This window comes from Amphiura filiformis, chromosome 8 (genome assembly GCF_039555335.1).
Source record: "Amphiura filiformis chromosome 8, Afil_fr2py, whole genome shotgun sequence".
Lineage (NCBI taxonomy): Eukaryota > Metazoa > Echinodermata > Ophiuroidea > Amphilepidida > Amphiuridae > Amphiura > Amphiura filiformis.
This window is the reverse complement of record NC_092635.1, coordinates 9,289,765-9,317,424: the sequence shown is the minus strand read 5'-3', so window position 1 is coordinate 9,317,424 and position 27,660 is coordinate 9,289,765.

Genomic DNA, 27,660 nt, shown 5'->3' with positions numbered 1-27,660 from the left:
TTGAACTGTTTTAGCCTAAAATTGGGTTGTACATGATGTTTTGTTTGAAAAACTTATATCACATCAAACAACCGTGCAACACACCGTGTACCATTAAAAAGACATTTGGTGATATAGAAGGATCTCTTTAAAGTCATTTTAAAGTTGTCATAATTGTCATTATTTTTCTTGATCCTACGTGTACCTCAGACCTACCTGGTCAATACATCCATTATTTCTGGTAATGGTCTGTTTCTCACCATTTAACTTTTTGCTGTGCGATAAAATAACAAATTAATATTAAATCCCAAAATCAACCTGCGTCAGCTTTCAAGCTACCATCCTCTTTTACGCTATTCAAATACTATAAAATCAACAATGTTGTTGACTGCACTTCATATAATATCTCACATAAACATCTCATTTGACAAGGCACTCAAGTAAAAGTAATTATATCCAATCCGGTGTGAAAGTTCCATATGATGAGATTCTGGTAATCTGGAATGAATCCTGTTGGCCAAGAGCCGACCAATAAGCCAATTAGAAAATGGGCAGATTGTCTTGATATAGGTTGCAATGTATCACGTCTTAAATACTGTATCTACGTTTGAAAATCACGGCAAAAATTTCTGGGACCTGGTTTAGGTTTAACATGTGAAATATTTTATTTGAAAATATTCAGGAATATCGTGTAAGAAAATTAAAATTGAAATCAGTTTAAAGTAATAGAATGAGTTTAATGATGCTGATGAAATTTGTCTGTACAATGATTTTAGTTTCAGCTTGACAAGCCGGGAATCTTTTAATCAAATGCCTAAAATTCGGAACCCGTGTCTTCATTCTCTACAGGGATTTATTTTGCACCAACATCACCATTGTATATGTGTATATAATGTTTTTCTCTAGATCTTCCAATGAACTACACTACCCTTAGAACTATTTTCCTCCAACCTTTTCAATCATTTGATCATCGGAAGGATCATAAAAATCATCAAAATTCAGGTTTTGGCACCTTTGTTAGTGTCATAGATGTGCTAACATAGCCTATAAGTGGTTAAAGCAGAAAGCCGTGTATTAATGACAATAGAAGACATTTTACACGACACAGCAATTTCTCTGCTTGAGTATAGAAATTAGCTACATGTACAGGGTGTCCCAAAAAAAAGGCCCCTCATTGCGCCCTCTTTTTTCTCCTATTTATGAAAAGTTGATTAAATATATTTTGGTATGTAAAGAAACCTTTAATCGTTAGCTTTAATAAACCCAAACCATTATTTCAATAGGCTCACAACCTTTGAAGATACGCCCTTTTGAATAAAAGTACCCGTTTTCACTCTGTCCATGGATAGCAAACAGAGTGTGGTTGGGATGGCTTATGCTGTAGAGTGCACGATCACCAGACCTCACACCACTTGATTTTTTTCCTTTGTGGCAAAATCCAAGATATTCGCAAACGTACATGTATTATTCATTCACAAGTATCCGGCGCACAAGGATGGTACGCAATGCAATTGATGCAATGGGGACCAGGGCTGAAACCTGTATTCGCCAAGGAGGCAACCAGGTAGAGGGCAGAGCAGCACAGTAAACTCACTTCAGAAGAACCAAAGACAAACCAAACAGCCTTTTAGGGCTACCTTTTATCCTAAAAAGAGAAATGACCTATGTTGTAAATAAAAAATGCAAGAAACTACAAAGTAAGAAAGTAAGAAACCTAATAAAACAAAAAGGCATAAATAATCAAGAAAAAATATGTAATTGCACGTAAGGCAAAAGAAGTCCCATTCGGCATCCAATTTACCCACAAATTAATGACACTATTAACAAAATCCCTTGCCCACAAAGCCCATTCCATAAATAAAGTTATTTTATAAAGTTATCATTGAGGAATGTTTGATATTCATGCATGGTATGTGTACCTATTCAATCTTTGAAGTAGTGAAGCCTTCTTCGTGGACAGAGTGGAAAACGGGTACATTTCTTTAAAAGAGCATATCTTCAAAAGTTGTGAGCCGATGGATATAACTGTTTTAGCTTATTAAAGCTAACGACTCAAGGTTTCTTCACATAACAAACTATATTTGATCAACTTTTCAGAAATAGGAGAAAAAGAGGGCGCAATGAGGGGCCTCTTTTTTTTTGGGACACCCTGTATTTGAACGGGACTTCAACTTTGTCAATAGTCGTACTGTGTTTTCTTCGGTTTTTTTCAGTTCAGAAATACCAGTTTTTCAGTTCAGAAATGACAATTACTTTTAGGCAATTTATAAATAATTTAAATTTTTTTTACACGGTGCATGAAAACTAATTTTGTGGAAAAGAACGGGTTGTATAGAGTAGTCCTAAATTGCAAAAATAAAACCACTCTACGACTCTTTAAGGCTTGCTAAAATAAAATACATGTGTTTGTTTTGTCAGCAGTAGTCAATTTACTGATCCAGATTTCAACCACTATATCTCTAGAGGAAGTTGTTATTACGATTTGGAGAAAAACGCCAACGCAAATTCTGAAGAAGAAACAAATATATGAAACAAACACAAATTCTTATAAAGTTATCAAATAAACAAACAGGACACTCAATATCTTAATCTTAACTTTGACTTACGACGTCAATAACATTATTGTGTTTATAATATGTGAGTTTGTTTGTTTGTTTATTTGTTTAAACGGTTGCTCTTTAGTGGCACCAGGCTAAAGTAAATGCTCAAGCCAGACTAAAAAGCCTATATACATGATAAGCATGCTGAACTATTTGAAAAGAAATATAAGTTGATAGTAGGTTCCAAATAAAGTGTCGGATACGTGCCGTTATGACCATAACGCATTTCAAATATAGGTCCAAACGCCGTGTCGGAAAGTCCATGAACATGACTGAGGTTCCAATTCAGCAAAAACATCTAGCGATGCTGAGTTCTTCTCCAGTGATCGGGCCCAGTACTATAGTTTATAGGCGGGCCGTATAACATCGCGGATTAATATCAATATATTTTATTTGGAGAATTGACTTGAGACGTCTCGCCAGAAGTACATGTATTACAAATTATTAATTGAAGTCATATATCAATCGGCATTAGAAGAGCACAGCAAGGACATCGGACATAAACCGGACATTGGAAATGTTAAAGTCCTCTGCAGAGAAGACAAGTTTTTGCCAAGGAAAGTGAGGGAAGCCATTAAAATCAAACAAGAGACCAGCACCACCCTAAATAGGGACGGGACAGAGAACTTTCTAGAATATATGATTCTTTTCTACAAACACCATCACAAAGGACAAAAAGGACATTGCCAATAACATCTAGAAACACTGGAGAATCACCAGTCAGTCTACCAACAGCATTACACCGCTGATGACGGAGAATAGTTTCTCTGAAATATTCGGTTCAAAAAGTGAGTGTTGTTGACCAGTTTTAAAATATACCTTTGATGAAGTCCTATACGTTGTCTACTTTCTTTAACACGCAAACTATAGACCAGGCAGATTAACTATATCACTCTCAATGTGGGTCTACTTTTCGGAGTAATGGTAAAAGCTGATCAAAGTATATTAATACTCGGTGACTCGTTTCTAACTAGAACACTTTAGTTTCCTAACCCGAACAGACGAGCCACTGTCGCGATTGGCCTAGATTGATATGAATTGTTAAGACATCCCATGACTGTACAACACGCCAAAGCAATTCAGTATAGGGACAGATAGGGACGATGATACATTATATCTGAAATTAAAGACAATATTTTTGCGGTCATTATGGTCACCTTGATTTTCAAAATTGACCCTTGCTTTGGCTATAAGTTCATGATTCATGAACCCTTTCATGAACTGCTATTGTGGTGACTGTTTTAGTAAGATATAAATGTTTGCCCCTTTTGTCCGGTGTTTTCTTTTTCTTCAAATACGGTTTAATACATGAATAACTATATATATGAATATGATTTTGCGTGGTAATACATGTACATGGGCACAATCGAATTGAATGATTTCCATGACAAGTAACTTCAAAAATGATTATCCAAATGTGAGACGGCTTTGACCTTCGACTATACCTCACATTTTAGAGATATGCTTTATATGAGCACGGCTTCTTCTAATCAATTCACCAACTTGACTTTACCGTATCCCGCAGCTACGTATGGATTGGCAGGGAAAATCGTGATTGTACAACCCGCCATACATTACGGGGCGATCTATCTTAATTAGTGGCACTGCTTATCCTTGGGGAGCCACAACACCATCTAAGTGACATAACCTATGGGAGGGACCAATTAGGCACCACTATCGATTCAATCAGTACTACTTAAGACATCGTTGACTCTGAAGATAGGTGCTCTTTTAACGTCACTTTAAATTTCCTATAATTAACATTGATGAAGCACCTGAAGTACCCTTTGGTTCTTTGCGTTGTTCTTGCATGCTATGTGTAAAGTAAAATAGATGATCAAAACAAAGTAACACACGAGAAATATGTCAGAGTGTTCAATGATTCACACCAGGTTATCTTTAAATTATTTGACAGGTCGTGGTTAGAAATATGTTATTATTGTAGAAAAGAGAGTAACTAAATAGCCACGCGACACAAAGATAATTAAGTCTTACTCCTTCACTACTAGGTGGGTGACCCGCTTGGCAGCCTCATCCCTTTACCCATCACTTCACCACTTTACCCCCGGGACTTTACCCCATCCAAATACAGAAATTTGTTATGCATTATACTTTCTCCTAACCCCAGTGAATATGTATGGTACAACATCATACCAATGACAAAGCCTAAACAAAACACACTTAAAAGTGTGTTTTGTTACAAAACACACTTATAAAAGTGTGTTTTGTTCAGGCTTTGTCATGGGTATGGTGTGTACCACTCCGGATGTAATGTGTTGTTCTATGGACCATTGCGACAGGAGAGTAACTAAATAGCCTTGCTTTAAGTCACATCATAAAGATAATTAAGTCTTACTTTTACTTTTAACTTTGTCATTGAAATGGTTTTGAATTCGGAGTCAACCCGGGCAGTCAACAGTAGGTGACTAAATTGCGTCACCACTTTGATCATCTCGAGAGTACAGCCAGCTCACACATCTAGATTGATGTCCGATCAGGTTATCACTCTGTACCATCTACCTTTCATTTCTACTAGCCTCATTGGGGGTAAATTTTATTTTAAATTACCTTTATTAAGGGTAGACGCGGTATTGTTGGTCAAAGCAGTCAAAATATCGATGTTCATTGTCTTAATCAATGTATTATCGAAATATATCACTTTGATGTTTTGCAAAAGCTCATTCTACAAATCATATACTTTGAAAACTTGCTTGATTTATTGTTGTTAATGAGTGTTGTTGTTTCAGCCCTCTTTACAACATAACTCAATAACCACAGAACATACAAAAGTACATCTGTGATATTTGAATTCTTCTACACACTCACTATGAAATGATCAATGCAATTATTATTATTATTATTATTATTATTATTATTATTATTTTAAGGCTAACAATGTTGATGATATGATGCATATGGGCCGGAAATGGTACCTACGATATCAAACCTTGGGATCTCTTTTATGTAAACCGTACCATTCCTCTTGTGTGTCAGCTTTTTTGTCACAATATTTCAGTGTAAATACAGCTACCTCATAATACCTCTCCAATCCGCCCAAACACGGTTAAAATTCAAGACGATTACTACGCCTTAGGCTCTACTTTCGAATACTATAAAGAATACAAATAAGGATAAAATAATATCAAGCCACCTGTTACTAATAGGTCGTAATATAAATGTCTGATTTGACATCTCATTTGAAGTTAGTCAAGTAACAGTGTGATGCAATTATTGGATATCCAATCTGATGTCAATGTCCCATAAGATGAGATCCTGAATGAATGCTGCAGGGCTATAAGTTGACCAATAAGTCAATTAGAAAACAGGCAGAAGGCGCTGATAATAGGTGCCACATTCTCCCAATATATCACGCCTTTAAGATTGTATCTTCGTTTGCAAATCACCACAAATTACTCACCTGTCTTTGGCTTGTAAATGTGAAAAATGTTACGTAGGCGTATCTTTATCTTTATTAAAATCAATTGCAGTTTTTAATCAATAAACGTGATAAAATTGAAAACATTTTCTGATGCTGATGGTGAAACTCAGTTGCAACGAAATACTTATGTACATTAAATTTGACCTAACAGGGTTGAATAAGTCTGGAATATGACTCTGTTGTCTTTTAATAAATTGCCTAAAAGCGAATCCGTTTCGCTCCTCCTGTACCAGAAGCTGTTGAGAAACCCTTGTGGCTGATGTCTTTTCGCATTATTCATTGTGGGAATTTCCTGATGTTGTTTTACATAACAACATTCTCCATTCGGTTTATCAGCGTCATATAATGCTAGATTATATGGCTGCACATTACAAGGTTATCTTTGTCTCATAGTATATAGTTTTCTTATTTAATATCAACAGCTGGACATCACAGGAACGCTGGTTAAGTTACTTATTATCAGACCTAAGATAATTTTCTTCAATTAGTTAATTTAAAATGACAAAAACAACAATTGAAACCCATGAACATGGTTAACGGTGGTGGATTGGTGAAATAAAACTAAACTAAACTAAACTGTATAGCAAAGTAAAATAAATATAATTTGCACAGTATTTTTATGGGACCTGAGAGTACATCAGACACCAAATTGTATTTTGAATACAAGGAATGTCGTTCTAATATCAAATAATTTAGATTTTTTGAAATTGGTGATATAATACCAATTTGATGGCACATTATTAAAAGTTGATATTTCTAACACAGTTAAAATTGTGCTATTTAAATGGCTCTACCTACCATATGAAGCAACTCAATTTTTCAAACTGATGTTTTCCTGACAGACAAGCCAGTAAACAACAAGAAATGTAAAAACAACGCAGATCAGGACGAGAGCCCCCAAGAGACATTATTTGGTGATGTGAAATCTTCAGGGTACACACGATATTGTTTGTTGGTCGAAGCAGCCAAAAAAAAAACGATTTTCATTATCTAAATCTAAAATATATTATTGAAAAATAACTTTGATGTCTTGCAAAAGATCATTCTACAAATCATATACTTTGAAAACTTGCTTGATTTATTATTGTTGCTAATGTACGTTTTACAAAAGCGTTGTTGTTTCAACCCTCTTTACAACACAGCTCAAGAACCATATGACCTACAAAAGTATATCTGTGATATTTGAATTCTTCTACACACTAATTAGCCCCATTGAAATCAGTGTAAATTGGCCTGGTTCATAACTGGTGCTCATGATGGTTTATAAGAGAATCGTTTTGGTATAGAAACCTTTCCATATGGTATTTTCGTTGAATATGAGTTTGTCTCTTTGAAGATTATAGAGTTGAATTTGACTTTTCAGGGGAAGCTAGTGCAGCAGGGTTTTCGTGTGCACACTTTGAGCTTTTGTTTTAGATTATTTGTTGCTCACATTTGGCTTTTGGAGCCACAAACAATTCATGGAGGTCAGTTCTCTATCTATTTTGTATTTTTTTGTGTGTGGTTTCTTTTATGAATTATATTATGTAACAGCAAAGGAAAACACTCTGTGTTCGGACTTACAAGTCTATTTTTCTTTCCTGATTTACTATATATTTACTTCCTTATCTTATATTATTGTTTGTATGTTGGTAAATCAAATAAATATTATCATCTGTATTGTCAATAGAGCGGATGAATATCTGTCGCTGAAGAAAGTGGGCGAATGAAATAAATTATCCTTCACTTTTAAAACACATATTCAATAATTGAAGAACTGAGTTCAAAAACCTTTTACATCCAATAGCTGTTCTGAGTTAAAAATTTGTTTGAATTATTATATTTTGATGAACTTTAATTGATAATGTAAGTAATGTCAAGATGAATCAGATATGTTCACTTTAACCCAGCAATATTATGTAAAGTGACCATATCTGATATATCTTGAATAAAGGTAATCAAAGTATAATAATTTAACAGATTGTAACTCAAAGCAGCTGTTGGAAGTAAGAGGTTTTGGAATTCAGCTCTTCAATTGTACTCCTTAGTCTTTTACAATTGCGGGTATCACTGATTATACCTTCAAGACAAATGCAATTGAATAAAGATACATTAAGAATGGGGAACAGCAAATGGTCAATCTGGCGGTTGCACCGGTCCATTAAATGTCTCTTGAGTCTGTCGTACTATCGCGCTGTTGTTTTAAACCAAAGATTTGTAGTAACATATCCATAAGGCTGTATCCTATAGCTACATACAGGCTACAGGCTACAGCTATCATATAGCTACATACAAATGCGGTCAAATATATATAATAAATTCAAAAAACGCTTTCTCAATGCCTATGCGATTTCAAAGTCTAACATTTTGTTCCGGAATACTTCCTAAAATATAATAGTGTTTATAACCAACTCGGTTTCCTCGACTTTAACTTGAACAGGCAATACTGATAAAGATATAATATACTTTTATCACCTACTTATATCATTGTTCATTTTATATCTGACGGTACTAGATAATAATGAAGTAAAGTAGAATTTCAATTTTAGAGTTAGAATAATATGGTGCTTATCATTAGTCATCATATTAAATATCACACATATCATATTTCCAACTTGTTCCCCTACGGTATATTGATGTCTCGCAGTATTTTTCCTTATCCTAAGATGGAATCTACATCGTCTTTTGCTTTAAACAAAGATTGGCTCTAAAAATATGATTCGCTCGATATAAAACGTGTAATGCCTGCAAGTATATATATTGTCAAAATATTGGTTGGATACTTGCTTTTCCAAAGGGGATAAAACCCTCTTCTGGATTTCTATATTAAACGCTCTATGATGTTTTATGTGGTACCAATGGATCATTATAAACCTCCTTTATACAATGATGCTAAAATGAGTACTAGTATGTCTTATATACTGCGCCAAAAAGTATCCTTACACTTGGAAAAATAATCACAATTTCAAAACTGACTCCACATTGAATCTAATGTGACCTCAAGAAGTAAAGTTACAAGCAATAGAATAGACAAAGGTCCAGTTTTAAAAGTGACAAACTGGCCTATACAAGGCGCAAAAAGATTCCAACAGCGCAACAAAGAGACAACACAGTTTCTTCAATGAAGCTTTGTTTAAAGCAGTTTTTATTTCAGTTTTTACTTCCCTGCACTTTTCACAACTTTCATTTTATTTGTCAATTCTTTTGTTTTAGTTTTCTTTTGATGCTTTTATTTCAAATTAAAGGCACGCATAAATTAGCCATTCACCACTCTAAAACCAGATGTTTAGTCCGTGGAGTTTTGAATAGGCCAGTTTGTCACTTTTAAAACTTGACCTTCGTCTAATCAAATGGTTGTAACTTTGCTTCTTGCCGGATTGACGTCATAATGTAAGTGCACCTTCGAACATTTTGGAAACGAGCGCAACGGATGGACGGTTAATAGCCCAAGTCATTTGAGCGCTTATTTTGGCGTTTTAGAGCATCGGTATAAATCACTTGTGGAGGTAATAAGTCCCCTTACTTCGAAAGAAGATGGTTAAATGAGAAGAGTTGGTTTTAATACTTCAACAAGTAAGTTTGCTACCAGAGCGTAAACAATGAAAGTCCATCAGCTAGTTAAACATACAGCCATCACAGATCTTTATGACGTACGTATCCTACAAATAGCTATAATGCTTATTCTCGTCACTACAATAGACGTGTCAGAGGTCGACTTGGGTTTCATTCAATCAATAAGAAAACAGAAAAGATTTGATTAACCACAGAAACTCAAATTGTTTTTCTTTTACCGAAGTAGGATGTTGTATAAATTTTCCTTGAATACATAACATACAATGTTCTGTAGCACCAGAGGCTGTATAACTTCCCACCCCAAGCATGTAAAAACAAACGCCGATTCAACCATTTCTTACCGAAATACGATAGCCGCTTGTTCAGATATGTGTTGGATTATTGAATCGTGACGTTTATTCTAACACAGCTGAGTTTATAAATGGTATGTTTTGGCATATCTGTAATGTTTACTCGTATCCCAACGTACACCTGATTGGATGCAAAAAAAATAATTATGTATTTAGTACAATATAACAAGTTTAATATGACTAAACCTCCCAGAACACTCAGTTTTCTTCAATTTTACCTCATTAGTTTGTCTTAACATTACCAGAAAGCTTTTCTCACAGTTGTTGCTAATAATGTTTTATGATATTACAAAGAATAACTAGATTTGACCCAAATCACATAATAAGGTTTCAAGAAGAACTAGATTCGAACCAAATCACATAATAAGGCCAACTGACGTTCACGTTCATATATTAGACAAATTTGAATGTCGCGGAGAAAGGGGAATTTCGAGGCAAGTCGTGCGATTTCGCGCCGCGAAAATCGTTGGACCCTGGCTATGGGCCTCCTTATTTATGTGTTGACAAAATATATTTTTTTATCTAAACCAAACCCAAAATATAACCTGTTTAAAACGTTTTTGTGTTTGCTGGGTATTCTGTAAACATCGAATCTGCAAGAAAAGTTATCCTTTTATTCCTAAGTTTAAAACCGTACGTGTAATTGTGAAGAAACGATAACACCATACTTTATAATACTTCATAACAGCAATAATGATAGAATGATTCCACCTGTTATTATTAATAAATATCCCATTTCAAAAGTGTTACGCAGAAGCAACATTTGGATATCCAATCTGGTGTCAACGTTCCATAGGAAATGGGTAATCTGTTATCCTGAACGCTGTAGGGCTCAAAGTCGACCAATAAGCCAATTAGAAAACGTGCAAAATTGTCTGATTTAGGTTCCCATATCACGCCCTTAACACTTTATCGTCGTTTGAAAATCACCGCAAATCTTTCATCTGTCTTTGGCTAGTACCTGTGAAACAATTTATCGCACAGTTTTGAGGCATAGTTTGTAGGAAAATTAAGATCGATTGCAGTTTTAAGCGCTAAAATGGGATGACGTAAATGCTCATAGTAAAATACAGTTGTAACAGTACAAAGAATGGGCCTTTAAAATAATCATGATATTAATGGTAAATCCTCTCTTAAGATATAAAGTTAATGTATCATGGTAAACGTATTACACATGTCACTTGCTAAACAAACGCAATGATGTGTTTAATATTAAATGTTGCCCATTCATTCCTTTCACCGTTATCCATGCAATCCACAGGCAATAGGCACCTTCTCTGGCACCTGAAATATACAAACCAAGATTTATTTGGCACCGACCTCATTCTTGTGTTTGATGAAAGAACAACTTTGCATACCCTGTAGGCGATACTGGAAAATGTGCACTCGTGACAAACGATGATGTATTAACCTTTGTTCAAACTTTATAGTAAAAATGTCAATTCAAAACCAGCGGGAGAAGAATTTGTATTTCCTATATACTTGGCATGTATACAATAGCTGAGTCATTTCACATCTTTAAACTACTCTATATGAGATGGGGAAAAAGCTGAACAGATTATTTGCTCGTCTGCCAAATCGTGGGCCAAAATCGATCCCGCTTGCAAACTGGAAAGTAGACTAGATTTGTCGAAGAGTATTATTTTCACCTATAATATGTTGGCTGGTTCTTCCTTCGTGTAGAAGCAGCCTGTGGAAAGTCTATTTGTTTTTCTTGATACGCATAAGAACTCTTGTTGTACGATACACCTGCAAAGAAGTGTATACAATAGTAAATCGTTGCCTGCTTTAATGAGGATCTCGTGCAACAATGCGTGCTTTTGCTAGCATTGATTAAATTAGCAATAATTTTTTAATTGTCGTGAGTTAGTTAGTAAACGCTACGATTCAAGACTTGTTTTAGAATTAAAGGTATCGTAAATGATCAGAAAGTTATACACTTCATTATGAATTTGTATAATGTGACATCTTTTGTACAGTGACGTTCAGAATCAATTACTTTCAAGTGTAGGTAATTACTTTAACAATATCAACTTGTTAACCACAACTTACAATAACGAGTATTATGATTTCATACAATGAACAGCTTTTTCACAACTTCACCAAATATCACCCGATATGTGTTATACATGTAATTTTGCCACGAACAAATGCCACTAAACACAGAGACATTTTGATGAAAATTGGCACAGATGAGAAGCACAATACTTACAAACTTCCTCGAGTCATTTTCAATAAGGTCATCAATGTAGTAATATTATAACAAAGTACACTGCATTTAAAAATGTCAAATTGATAAATATAAACAAAAACGGCCCCTGCCATCCCACTCGCCTTAAATGTAAACGTATTTTCAGGGGCATCAATACATGTAGACCATCCATAAAAAGGGCCTCTGTCGACTATTGCAAATGCCGGTACAATGCAGGTTTATTCCATTGTTAATTTGAAACTCTTGGATGAATGATGAGAATGAAGGCTTAACACACCGAAAGCAACAATTCTAGAAATCAACTTGTTATGATAACGTGGAAACACCAGTTAAAATAAAGTCCTGGTTAAAGTTTACACAGCCTTACCCATGCTAGCCGAATTAAAACCATAATACCTGCGCTCTAGAACTGTTTTAACTTTTAATTGTGTATTATCAAGTCGCCTTCTACTATGTCAGACAGCATAGTTCACATACAATTAAAAATACTTATAATTAAAAAACACTTCGTGGAAGCATGTTTTCCGAGTTTATTAGAACAGTTAAAAACATAGTAATGACTCTGTTCAGAAATATTAAAAAAAAGAGGCAAAAGTGTCATTTGAGTCCTGCTGATTTGTAGCTATCTTGTATGTCCACCATTGGTGTTTTCCACGGCACACAGCGGTCCCTCTCATTGTGATTTCACATCCATGCGTTTCCAATTAACAATTGAATAAGCCGCGCATTATTATTGTACTGGCACTTGGGCAGCCGGCCCATCGCGGGCAAACAAGTTTGACCACGCTTTGCAATTTCGACCGCGTGCATCGTTTTGATTTGCAACTTTTGAAAACGCACCAATTTTTTATAATAAATCTTTGTGAATTGTGAATGCTTGGTAGCATATTTGGTATCGAATAGGAGCTAACATGATTATGCACACGACCTTATCAATCAAATTGGCATAAGAAGCTGAGGTTTTGGTGTTCCTGGGTCCTGACTATTCACCTCCAAGACCGACCCTTGCACAGCTCACCCGAGTCCGAGACAGAGTCCTCTTAAAACTGTAACGGCCAGTAGCATCGGTTCATTTCTTAAGTCTATAGTACTTTCCGCTGTATTTTTTTAAAATCAGGATCTTTCCTTTAAATGATTATTTTAGTCAGTTTCATCTGGGGCTGTATCCTAGATACAAATAAATGGGGGGCCAAACATGCAATTAGCTACATTACGCCTACTCTTTGCTTATCCGATTTCTTGGTCTTACACACAATTATTTTGTATTATTTCTTACCACAATCGGTGGAAATCTATTAGTTGTTCACCACTCAATTTCATCTTGAACCGTTGCTTATTTTCAAGACCATTTGGAATAATAATTGATTTGGAGTACAGCTAGTGTATAGTGTTGATATTATTTTTGAACGATTTGTATGAACATGGACTTTTCTTTGATAAAAAATGGTGTAAGCTTTCTTGTAGAGTGTTACAGTGCTAAAAAGAGTATGATAAAAATAGGTTTATGAAGCTATGATATATGATTAATTATGGGCTTACATTTGAAGATAATATTCCCGCCGATGATGCCAGATGATTAAAAAACGCAAACTTCTTTTTAATACTTGAAAACACAATATATTTATAATCATTATTTAACTTGATATCACATACTATATCCTATAATTCACCCAAGTTTAAAGTCTATTATAACTTTCATAAGAGCAAAATACAAATCAAATTTTAAACCGCAGAAAGCTACGATGAGCTTCAACAACCAACTTCCCCTTATTGATGGTCGGCCCTACCACCGGGTAAGGTAGTGATTGTGGATTAACATTTCATCACTAACGTGAGCATAAGGGTGGATCTTTGATTAGCTTAAGTCATTTGGACACAAGGTCAAAACCATGTTCTTTAATGGAAAGTTTAATATCATTGGACAATTCTTGTACATAAAAATAAATGCCTACGAATTACAATCTTTAAATCACAATGATAGTTTTATAATGATTACCCATCTGGCTGTTAAGTACATACCATCGTTTCAAGTTCTGAGTTTTAGTGTTTCTATTGTTCAGAAACCCAAAATCAGGGGAGCAGAATGAGAGGACACAGTAGGGCAAGGTGTCCCATAAAAAGGTTACATGTAGAAAATGAACAGCATTTTGTGATGGTACAACAAAACAATGTCTTTTTTTTCCAGATAGTATTCATTCATCCCTCTTGTAACTATTTGCTAAGTTTCAATCCCGTTTCTAAAAAGCAACTTAACGTATGAGCGCAAGATGGCAGGGGTGTCAAGAGTGGCTAATCATCAACATATCGCACAACGAAAGTTGAATACAAGCACAACTTTGTCACAACAAAGTGACGTGGGCTGAGATATTTGAGTTGAAAAATACAGTTTTTGAGATTATTTCTGTTACTTTTTTTTTACTAAAAATGTCAATTATTAAAACAGCTATAATTTTGAAAGTAAATAAAGTATGAACTTCATATTTGCCGTGGAGAATACATGTCACAAAGTATATTCAATATTTGTTAACAAAAATGCATCTTTATATTTTGACCAGAAATTTGAGGGAAAATTCGGACCCAAAATTTGGACCCAAAATGGTGAAGCGTGAAAAAATAATAAAAAGTTTAAGATATTTGAAATAAAAAATACACTAATGTATTGATATGAATGTGTTATATACATTAAAAAAGTGAAACATGGCAATTTTCTAAAACCAAAGGTTTTTGACCTATGACCTCTTGAAAATCAAAGGTCACATAAAATGCCTATTTTTGGCTATGGTCATTTTTTCAAAATTTTTATTGTTTACTTACAAGTTTTTATTGCAGCTAATATTATTTATATGAACTATAGAAAAAATATTAAATTCGTGTACATCGAGGAACATTCAACTACGCTTGTTACTCCGCGACTAATCATGCTAACTACACGCGCGTACAACGCTACTCTATGCGTCCATATTAGCGAGGCCATCTGCGTACAACTTTTTACTACGCACAGTCACGCACGAATTTGATAATTTTTCTATAGTACCACAATTTTAGGATAGTTGCAGGAGTCACAGGTTGGTCAGTTACCATTGCAACACTTTCCCGCCATTTTCAGTCGTTTTTGATGGCAAAACTGCCAAAAACGATCATTCTATGTTGACCTTCGATTTTCAAGATGTCATAGGTCAAGTTGTCATGATTGACTTTTTTGATGTGCACATTCATATGCACTGGTATACCTTTTTATTCCATTTTGTACCATGTAATATTAATTATTTTTTGGTCAAAATTAAACAAAATCATCAAAATAATTCATTTCACCCAAAATATTACATCAAGATACAACGACAAAATTCTTTAGTTAACAAATATTAAATACACATGTGAAATGTATTCTCCACAGCAAACATGAAGTTCATATCATATTTATTTTCAAAGTTCTATCTGTTTTAATAATTGGCATTTGTGGTAAAAAAGGGAAAAACTCACAAAAACTGCATTTTTAACCCAACTATCTCAGCTCACGTCACCTTTCAGAAATACTAGCTGGGTTAATCAGAAAGATGAGAGTCTTATGATTAATTTTAACCCGGTTGGCTCCTTTGTCCAAAAATGTTGCACGAAAACCTTCAGATAGACCGATGTGGCCTCTCTACTATCCCCCATGTCAAAGAAATTTACGCCACTGCTGCTGTGCCATGCCCCTTGAAAATATGCTTCTCCTGCATCTTTCTTCTTTCAATCTCTTGCATTCCTCACTATCCCAGAATCTCTCCCTGCCTACGAGTACAGACAAAGACATCGATAATGATGTTAGTTAAGAGTTTAGGCAAGATAATAGGGGACCATGTGACCAATCCTAAAATCCACTGCTTGAAACGACCGAAGACCGCTACACACTCAGTACGCCACTGATCAGCTTCTATTGTTATGCATATATAGTCGCGCTAGTCGATCGATACATGTTGAAATCAGAGATACACCTTTTTGCTATGAAAGTCATTTTCTCGGTCAAATATAAAGCAATATTTTTTTCTTCAGTAATGTGAGTTAAAAACATAGTGCTTGAATATACCTTTTAAAAATATTGGTGTTAAAGTTAGCTTTCAGTGGTTTTTGGCGTTTCAAACTAATATAGTTCGCTAAAGAGAGATATTTCCCACCTCCGTAAGGCACATCGTGTGGGTTTGTATATTATAGATTGTCAGAATATCTGTTTCGATTTCACCCTTTTTTACTTGCGACTGCCAAAATATCCAACCAGTACTTCATTTCTAACATAACCAGCAGAAATAATCGATATTTCTATTGTGGCTTGCAAAATCATCCATCCATGGGTACATTAGCGAGTTGTTTTTGACAAAATTGGTAGTCGGAATTGACTAGCGTTCTGCGTGTACAGACTACACCGTGCGTTGTATGCTGTGAATTCTCGCATATTCATGAGGGGCGATCGTTCGATCATGCATGTCTAAGAAATCACGTCAGCGCTGCTTGCCTGCGAGTTATCAATGTTGCGTGTCTTCGCGTTTACGCGTCAAAGTACACGGTTTGTGAGTAGCAGTTTCGCCTGTCGCGCTTCATGGAACGTTCGGCCCTTACTAACGGGTGATCCTGGGACTTGTTTACGAATAGTACGAAATGTACACTGCAACAATTATTCTTTTGGGCGACGTCTTTGATGTTCAAATAATATTCAATAAAATGATGAATTTATGACATCGATCAAAGCTCGACGTTGGAAAAATCATGATTGATGAAAAGGTGGGTGAAACGAAGATACTGCAACGTTGGGCATATGTCCACACTAATGTCCTGCTAGGACACGGCAGATAACCCTATATTTCTATTGACTTATAGAAAACAACTTAAAAATAACGATAACATTTAAGGACGTATTGTAATATTTTGCAGACGAGAGCAAATTGGCGGGGAATCTTACCCGTGCAACAAATAATAAAACACGAGTTAATACCAGGAACGGAGACCTAGTAATCACCCTCTTTTCATGATATAAACGCTTATTCAGCTCGCTTGCGCCGCTACATTAAGCGTGTCAGAGGTGACTCGGATTTCATTCAATCAATAAGAACATATAAAAGACTTGATTAAACACAGCAACTTAAATTGTTTTTCTTTTCTGTCGAGTATTAAGATGTTGTATCAATTTTCCTTGTAACAAGTAGGACCAATACAACATACTGTAGTACCGTGCCACAAGAGACTAGACCACCCAAAGCATGTAAAGACAAACGACGATTCAATCATTTCTTACCGAAAACCGATCGCCGCCTTCTCAGATTTGCTGAGTGTTGGGTTACTAAATCGAAACGCGACGTTTATTCCAGCACAGCTGAGTTGACAAAGAGTAGATTCATAACGAGAATGTCTTCTCGACGGTTCTCTATGTTCGTTGTTGTTAAGGTCAAATGACGTTCACAGTAAAATGCAGGAATTGTATCTTCTAGTACCTCCCAAATTCAAGTCATCAGCTGCATGTTGATGAAGTGTTTAGATGACTACCATTATTTTTTGTTCAAATCAAATGATCTTTATTAAACATCTGAAACAAGCTTGATAAATTATATCTTGATACTTCAAAGTGAAAAACAAAGTGCACCTTGTTAGCATGTACCGTACTCGCTCCGATTTTCCTAGGTGGAATGGTAATAATAGCGTTGCTGGTCAACTGTTTATTCCTTCCGTTCACTGGTTTGTATTTGCACTATTCACTATTTGTATGCATTTATTTTAAACAAATCATATTCTTGATAATCATGGTAATTTGCATTCAGTTTTTATACCAGTGACTAAGTGTAATAAATAAATTTTGAGATTTTACCTGCTTCCACTCGGCTACTTCTAAAAGGTAATCAGGCTCCCTTAGCCTGTGCAATTAAATCAGAAATCAGAATCATTTTTATTCTAAAAACACTTTTAAAACATTTTATCATGGCGTATACTGCTGTGATCCAACCATGTGACAGATAACGCTAACGTCTCCGCTCCTGTTGAGGGACGGTTGGTCGGCTTGTACCCACACTGCTTCTTTGACACCCCCGTCCAAACCAATGGGGTTCTAATGAAAAAGGTACATATTTTGAATTGGTAAAACAATACTACATGAATGTAATGTAGCTATTTCATTTTAAATGTTGTATTAATAATTGCAGTAAGTGTGGACCTGTATAGTGTTACATAGCCATAGTCATAGTCTATGTCATATAATATTACATGAGATATTTGAAGCAGCTGTGTGAAAAGCAATTTAGTTTATTTATAGGTTTTATGACTTTTATATTTTCTATTGAAAAGTTGCTGATAATGGTGAAATATGCAGAAAAAGAAAGCAATTTACATGCAAGTCAACTCTTTTGTAACCAATTTCCGCTGGTGATATTATTGTTACAACGTTATCATTTATTTGATCTAACATGCCTCCGTTATATACGGGGTGTCCCAAAAGGCTCTTTTTGTTCCGTCATATGTTTTCGCATGAGGATTGGCCTAGGAAAATAAACAAAAATAGTTAGAAAGTGTAAGCACAAATAATATAATGCATACCAGACACGACACATATCCTTCTTTATTACGATATAAAAGACCAGTCAAAATAAGCCTCGAATACAAACAATAAATACTGATAAGAAAATACTGTTTCTTGTTGAGAATTGTGAACTTGAAATTTAAACTTCATCCTTCACCTTCTTTACATTGTCTTATTATATTTTGATATGGTTGATGAAGCTAGATTGGAATCATCTCATCATGATCATGTAATGGGTAGCCAATATTATGCAAATTATACTTTCACCCCTAGCCCTGATCACATTGCCTGATGATAAACCACCAACTGAAGGTTAAATTTGACATTTAATCTTTAGAATATGCCTAGGCTTTGGAACACACTAAAATTAAAACATCTGATTTTTGAATTAATGTATATAGAAGATTAAAACATTCAAATGCACTTATCAGGTTATTTTTCCCAGATGATGTCAGAGCTTGTTCCTTCCTCAGTGGGTAATGGCGTTTCAGGTGCTGTGATGAGTGCTTCAAGAAGATCTTCTGTTAGAGTTACCAGTTGGTTTCGTAATTTGCATACATGCTAATTAATTATGCAAATATACAAATTAGAGGGCGGGTAGACAATATAATACATTAGAACATTAGAAACGCTTCCAAGTTTCAAGGCAAAAATATGCAAAATAAAAATACCCATGGGTTTGTTAGCAAAATATTGGCAAAAATTACATATTTGTGAGCTTTTCAAGTCATTTTAGCTTTATTACCTTTATGATTATTGAAAAAACCGATAAAACACGAAGAAAATATCATCATCATCATCATCAGCCGTATTCAGCCTACTGCAGGGCGAAAGTCTCCCCAAGTTGCCACCAAAGATATTCCTCTCATTTGTTTTTGCCATCCACTTGACCCCTATGAAACTTGCTACCTCATCCCTCCATCTGACTTTCTGTCTGCCTGGTTGTCTTGAGCCCAGCCAATGCCTCCATTCTGTGACAATCGTTGTCCGTCTATTATCTGTTGACCTTGCAAGATGACCAGCCCAATGCCACTTCTTCATCTTTATTGTGTGGATTATGTCTGTAACTTCTGAAAAAAGAAGAAAATATAAATTGATGTAATTTGAAAACAGTATGTCTAATTTGCTTCAAACAAAAGGCATATTGATAGTGTGATTTGCTTTACTCAATTTATCTGTTAAGAACAAATTGAAATATATTACAAATGCAAATGCCATATATTCCTACTACGAAATTTTACTTATAAATTAAAATTGGAATAACTAAAGATGCACAAATAGCATAAGATGATAAACTTAATCCCAAAAGTAATGAAATATGTGTAAATGTTTGGAACACAATAAACAAACATTTTACTTTACTCATATACTATAAAAATAACAATAACGATATAATATTAACACTTCCACCTGGTAGTATTAAATATCTCATTTAAAAAGTGTGATATAGAAGCAATACTCATAATTAAGTGAATATCCAATCTGGTGTCAATGTTCCATAGGATAGGATATGGGTAATCTATACGACATCATGAATGCTGTAGGGCTCAAAGTCGACCAATAATCCAATTAGAAAACGTGCAGAATTTTCTGATTTATGTTCCCATATATCACGCCCTAAACACTTTATCGTCGTTTGAAAATCACCGCAAATCATTCACCTGTTTTTGGCTTGTACCTATGAAACATTTTCAGCAATAAAATGGGATAACGTTTAAGTAGATAAGTTTATGCAAAGTCAGTCTACAGGGTGAGTCAAAATGAACTGTCATACTGTCGATTGTCGCAAGAAATGCCGAAAAGGTTTTTCTTCTATAGTGCTCCAGTTATAGTACTAAATGGATGATAAGGATTGAGCTATGTTTCATTTGCCTCGCTATTTGGTGCGATTCCTCAAAATCCAAATCTATGTCGGGGAGTAATATTTTCTATTATTTTTTTTGTGGAAATGAAAGATCTTCTAAAACATAGTCAGACGCACGCGTTAACGCAATTTGCTCAAAATCCTCGATTCGTCACTCTGCCGAATCCATAACGATTTATTATGCTTAGTTTAAGGCCCTATATTAACTGTGTTTTCCAATCAATATTCAATATTCTTATATTGGCTATATGCAATCCACATGCAATAACCACCGTACAAATCAATATTTATTTTATCTGTACCGACGTCATTCCTGTGTTTGAAAAATAAAGAACAAAGTTTCCTAGGTGATACTGGAAAAATGCATCCACCGTTCTGTTAAAATTTGTAGTAAAATGTCAATGCAAAATGTTGTGTATACAATAATCATTTCACATAAACACAGCCAAAAAAGAAAGTCTCCAGTAGTTCCATCCCCATTTAATCAGATTCTGATGAGTTTATGGCAAAATAATTTATATAATAATTTTCTATACACTCTCCTTCGAAGATTGATACCAAATTTGATATCAAAAGTTTAATCATCGTGAGCATAGAAACATTTGTTTGGAAATTCGTGCAATTTTAAAAATGACATATAGGGAATTGTATCACGTAGCAGAGCTAGCGTGAGTGCCAAGAATTAGGTCGCCTGAATAGGCCAGCAGGTTAAAGGTTTGCCCATGCATGTCAAAATGCAAATCAAATACCCCGCTCTTTCAATTGTGCGCAGGCAAGGGTACAATGATTCCTGTACGGGCATGCTTCAGGCCACATAATAAGCTGATACCATGCATTGATTTTTGCGTGGTCAATTCGTAATTTGTCATTTTAAAATTGCACGAATTTCCAAACAACGGCTCCTTTGCTCATGATGATTAAACTTTTGATATCAAATTTGGTATCAATCTTCGCAGGAAAGTGTATAGAAAATTATTATATAAATTATTTTGCCATAAACTCATCCGAATCTGATTAAATGGTGATGGAACTACTGGAGACTTTCTTTTTTGGCTGTGTTTATATAAACTACTCTATGTGAAGGGAAAGCTGAAAAGATTACTTACTCATCTACAATATATCGGTTAGAAACGTGAAAATATAGCTTTGTTTAATAAAGAGCAATATTTCATTTTAAAAGCTAAACTGTAAATAATAATAAAACTCGGAATTACTATGATACTTGTCATCAACAATTCCACGAGTAACTAATCTATTCTGATTATCGTGCACCTGTCGTGTAATACTATATAGCAATTTGACTCATAAGGAGAAATAGGAAAGGCAAGTAAATATCACTGATTACACTGATCAGGAGAATCTGTTTCGGCTTTAGTCCGTGTGCATTTGCATTTCGTTTTCTGGGAGCAATTGTACCACATTTCGTAATTTGATATATCTCTCAACAAGATCGAAGCATCTGTGTGACCTTTCGTGACCTCTAGCAAAAAACGTACCCTACAATTTGAGTCCACTACCCCCTAGCAGTGATCTAGAGGGTCTACTCTAAAACCTAATGTAACAAATATTGGTAGACATTGGTGTTGATCTCGACCATTATTCAAAATCCTTTGCTCCTAGACTATTGACTATTACAAATGTAACATGACGGTGCAGGCAGTGAGTGTTATTTACGCACCGTGGATATCCTAGACACTTTCCTCGTATACATGCGATGAAAAACGCATACCTAAAAGGAATTAAACTCGTGTTTTCGTGATTTCAGCTATATAATACCATATCAGTGACGATTACAAATGAATCACACACCCCCGCACACCACACCCATATAATTATTGACACACACAGTCGTAGCAGCATACCATGCACATGCCACCATTTATCAACAACTGAATTGAGTTTATCTAATCGACGATTAGCCAAGAATGTAACCAATTCAATTAACATCCAGCCGGGAGAAGCAGGTGTAAGGAACACCAAACTCTGCAAAGATATACTCTTTCATCCGAGACTGATTATAAAACAGCACGATGAAGTTAGCATTGGAGATTGGGTATTAGAGACATTTGTTGTTGTTGAATATTGATTTTTAAAACCAATTTCTGCTTTGATATATCCCCGAGATATATGGTGGGCTAATATGGTTCACATTTTAGCAATAACTTGGTCAGTCCTTTTTTCAGAACGATCAAACGTTTACATTTAACACATCGAGTTTGATACAATTCTGGTTCTAGGTCCTCGAAAGCGTTATTTCAAACAATAACTTGACAACAGTTTTTATGGATATTCGTTTAAGGAGTGAATTTGTGCTCAGCCCCTCACGCATCTCATGATATTGTTTTAGAGTTGCAAGACGATTAAATTCAATCTAATATTTCTCCTTTAATCTGCAGTGTCTTTCAACTGCCTCGTTGGTTTTGTAATCGATAGTAGTCCGAGTCTGTGATTTATTGCATGTATACTTTATAATGATTGTATAAGAACATTACCGTTTGATTACTCCAATACGAGAATGTGGTTTAATACGTCAGCGAGTAATGTTACTGCAAATTTAGAAGAGTGCAAACAATGAAAAATACATTAAAGCCTTAATGTACGATCTTTTTCAGAATATACCTTTATTTTTATCAAAACCGATTTTTTGGCATATTTGTAATACTTACACATGTTCCAACTTAATCTATGAGCAAACTGTCAAATTCGCCTTATTTGTAGCAAAACGGGATGATTTTCTGTTGTTTCCGACATATTATCATAATTTTCAGATTATCAGAATATCGCCAATCTTAGTCTCCTACGAAACCAGTTTGGAGGGAGCGTAACCAAATTGGCTGCATAGGAGACTAGCTCTGAGGCTGCCCTCGGCGTCCTAATCCAAAAAGTGCGAGATATTTCGAATGATAAAGGTGAAGTTTATGGTGTTGTTTCTTTGCAAATTTCCAATGTTTTTCGCGTCCAAATGTATCGGAACTTTCATAATGAATGCATATTAACTATTGGAAGAGAGAAAGAAAAATCTAAAAATTTAAAACTATCGTACATTAAGGCACAACATTTTATTTGGTCCTATAGCGCTATCGGTGCCCGAAGAGGTACCGATGACACTTTTTTTTTATCGTACCCTGAATATTTGTACAGTGCATTTGTTTTTATTTAAATGAAAAACAATAACACTATGCAACTCTTAATTATTATGCCTGATACAATTTACTATATGACCAGGGAGCGATGTTAAGAGTCATCGGTACCTAACCGGGCACCAATAGTTGTTTAGGACCAAATTAAACGTGGTGCCTAAGGCTTTAAGCACATGTATTATGGTACATGTAAACTCTCAAGAGGACGCTTGTTTTATTAATGTTGCCATGAAAGGCACCAACTTTGATGTGTAAAGCTTTCTCTTAAAAGGGCATTTTGTGATCCACAGCATCATCCCCACTTTTCTCAAAAAAAGTTGAGATTTTTATATCACTGGAAACCTCTGGCTACATAATGTTTATATACAAAAAATGTCTTGCAGAATAATTCGTTTTGCAAAGATATCATGAGATTTTAATTTCGTTCTGGTATAAGAGAACGAAATTACAACACATTGTCTATGGAGCAGTGTAATCCACATAATCATGCATAACTCGCAAACGCAAAATCGGAAGCAATTGAAATTTTGGGAATAAGCTTTTTTTGTGGATATCTACTGAAAAATGTCATAAAAAGAAGATGCTAGGATCACGAAATACTCCTTTAAATCTTAATATCGTTTAATATGATGCCTGTTAAAAAGATTCTATAAATAATATCTACCATCTACGAGTACTTCAAAAGCCTCTCTGAAGCTATATTTTATCTTTACATTAATCTTGATGGTCAATTGGAAAAGCAAAAAGTGGGTTGATGGTTCTACCAAGTACATAACATAACATTAAACATGGGAGAACACATAATTTGTAACATTTTAACATGTATTATAGAACACGGGTTTGAGCAAAAATAATGATCACTATATAGATATAATTTATTATCTTTTGTAGACGATAGAAAATTGGCTGGAAATCTTTTCCAAATAACAAAGAATGAAACGTTTAGCAACACGATTTGATACAAATGAGACGTAGCTATCAGCCTCTTTTCATGGTGTATCCCTCAAATGACTACACGTTCATTCGGTTCGCTTGCGCCGCTCAAGTGTGTCAGAGGTGACTTGGATTTCATTAAATCAATAAGAACATAGAAAAGACTTGATTAACCACAGCAACTTAAATTGTTTTTCTTTCTGCCCAGGATGTTGTATCAATTTTCCTTGATGGCATCCCGTGATGAGAAGGGCTGCACAATATACACTTTTTGGTACCACTAGAGACCAGTAGTGCTCCCAAAGCATGTAACAACAAACGTTGATTCTCTTATTTTTTACCAAATACCGATCGTCGCCTTCTCAAATTTGCTGAGTGTTGGTTTACTAAATCGAAAGGCGACGTTTATTCCCGAACAGCTGAGTTTACAAATGGTAGATTCATAACGAGAATGTCTTGCCTATGGTTCACTATGTTCAGTTTTGTAAAGGTCAGATGACGTCCACGGTAACAAGGCACTAATTGTATCTTCCCATAATAAAGTCGTCAATTATCCGAGAGTTTTCCATTTATATTGCATTTGTTACATTACTTACAGAGATTATGATAATATGCTATATACAGCTATTTCCACGTACCTTTTTGGTGGGAAATGGTCGTTGAATTTACACAGGGGTCAGGTTCAACTTGGATAAAACATAAGAATGTCACTGACGTGTTCCTCTACTCATATGATTCGGAAAACTACAGTTTGACCTACATGTATATACAACATACAGTTTGCGGAGCTATGAGCAAAGAGGTGAAAATATGATGTCATTGGCTCCACCTAGGCCAACATTTAAAGTTTTTCCGGTTTTGTTGAATAGTTTTTTTGCTCCGTCAATGAATAAATGACCAGACTTGAATAATATCTGTGAAACTTTAACCATAGGTTTCTGAGGTGATGATTCGCACATTGGACGCAATCATTTATCACGAAGTCTTTGCCCTGCGGAAAGGTGACATGAAACAAACTGCCAATGCACAAAAGGACAACATCAAGCAGGAAGGGGGTTAGCAACATCCCGAGGAGGAATGCAAAGACGGTGTACCTACTCCCAGACCATGCCCTGGACGTCATGTCAAGACTACCAATAGAGAGGACCGTCAACTAATTCAGTTTAGTTCGCAATGACCGCACAAAGACTGCTTCAACCCTGAAGACTGAGCCCATGAGTGTGAAAATGCCATAAACAAGAGTGTGTCGAGAGTTCTGGTGAATAATCGCTTCATTTGAGCTGGTTGTCCTGCTACTTATCACATGATCATTTTCTATTTAAAAATATTATTATTGTATAAGAAAAGTACCATTAATGTAAATTCACCTTGATCACTGTTCAATTGATTTGAAAATGAAGTGTGGTTGCAAGCAAAAAAAAAAAAGAAGAAATGAATGCATTCAACTTTTATATTATTTGCTGGTAAACATGTTTGTGTTATATTTATGAAAGTCGCTCCCTTTTCAAATGATTTCATCTCATTTCCCAGTATTTACTTGACTTTAACAGACAGTAATTGGCTATTAGAATCCGATCGGGATACACGTCTTGCGTAAGTCGATTTCTGTTTATTGAGAGTTAACCTAATATTAGTTACTTCCTTCAAGGAGAGAAAAATAGAATCGAGGACAGGATATTAAAGTGGAAAAAGATGAAGATGACTGGAAAGAAAAGAACAAGGTACACCAACTTGACATGGGGAAGCAAGTAAAATACAGACTAGACAGTGCGCAGGGGGGGCAAAACAGCAAATGTAGGCATTAAAAGTAGGTAAAGTTCGATATGAAGGTGGTTGTCTATGGCTTAGTTTTTCTCAAAAACAAACATTGTTATTTTCTGAGAATTTCAACCATATTATTTTTAAGAATCCGGTATATTTTACGCATCTTGAGTTATAAAGTGCAATAGATTTCAGTTTACATGCACTACAGTCGTGCAAATCATGTTAAAGTTGTCATATTTGGCAGATGAATAGTACTAATAGTGCTAATTTAATCTAGGCTAAGGAGGCATTTTAACAGTACCCTCATTCAAGTAGAAAATGGTCATTGAACTTTGCATAAAGGGTCAAGTTCAAAATTACTCAGACCTGTTCAAAACTCACACTATCGTGACCCTCTGGTGATAAGGATTCAGAAAAGTATACTTTGACCTATGTATGATATACGGTTATCGAGTTATACGGCCGATTTTGCACCCGCTGGGGGCTAAAATGTAATTTGGTCTGATTTTGATGAAAATGGTCTCAAATTATTTGCCTTCAAGAAATCAGAAAAAGAATAGTTGTAACTATCCTGGGTGCTTTCTTATTCAGGTAACACAACAATTTGTCAAGGTCAAATTGATTCAATATATAACTCAATGCGACTCAATAGGTATTGTCGATTTTGATGTGTTACTGAGGTAACGAAAGTATCCTACATGGCACAAACTATTATTTTTCTGATTTATATACACATGTAAAACTCAAGATTTTATCCAGTAACTCAAAACAATCTCATAGGATTCATTATAGAACACTTGATCCAGGAATGGAGATACGTAGCCTGCGCCCACAAGTCCTACAAACATTTTTACATTTGAAATCATATCTTCAAAACTTTTGTTTATCAAACTCTTCTTTTTGCTCAAACATGCGACCTTTACAAACATATACACTGAATGAACCAATACTATAGGCATTTTTGTACTTTTTAAAATTCATATCTTATATAGATTATAACAGTATTGGCATGCGAAAGAAATTTTTGCACATTGGAAACTTTCATGCAGTATTTTTTTGCCCATGATGTTAACTACTGTTGCATGTAAAGGGTTAAAAAGTGGCTTATTACAAAACGATGAGGTGAAAACAGGATATAGAAGTATACACATTTTGTATAATTATGTACAAGTCATTGCTTTATCCATTACAACGGATGTATAATTCTTTATAATGGTTTTGTTTGCTTGAATATATATATATATATATATATATATATATATATATATATATATATTTAAATGTAGTGA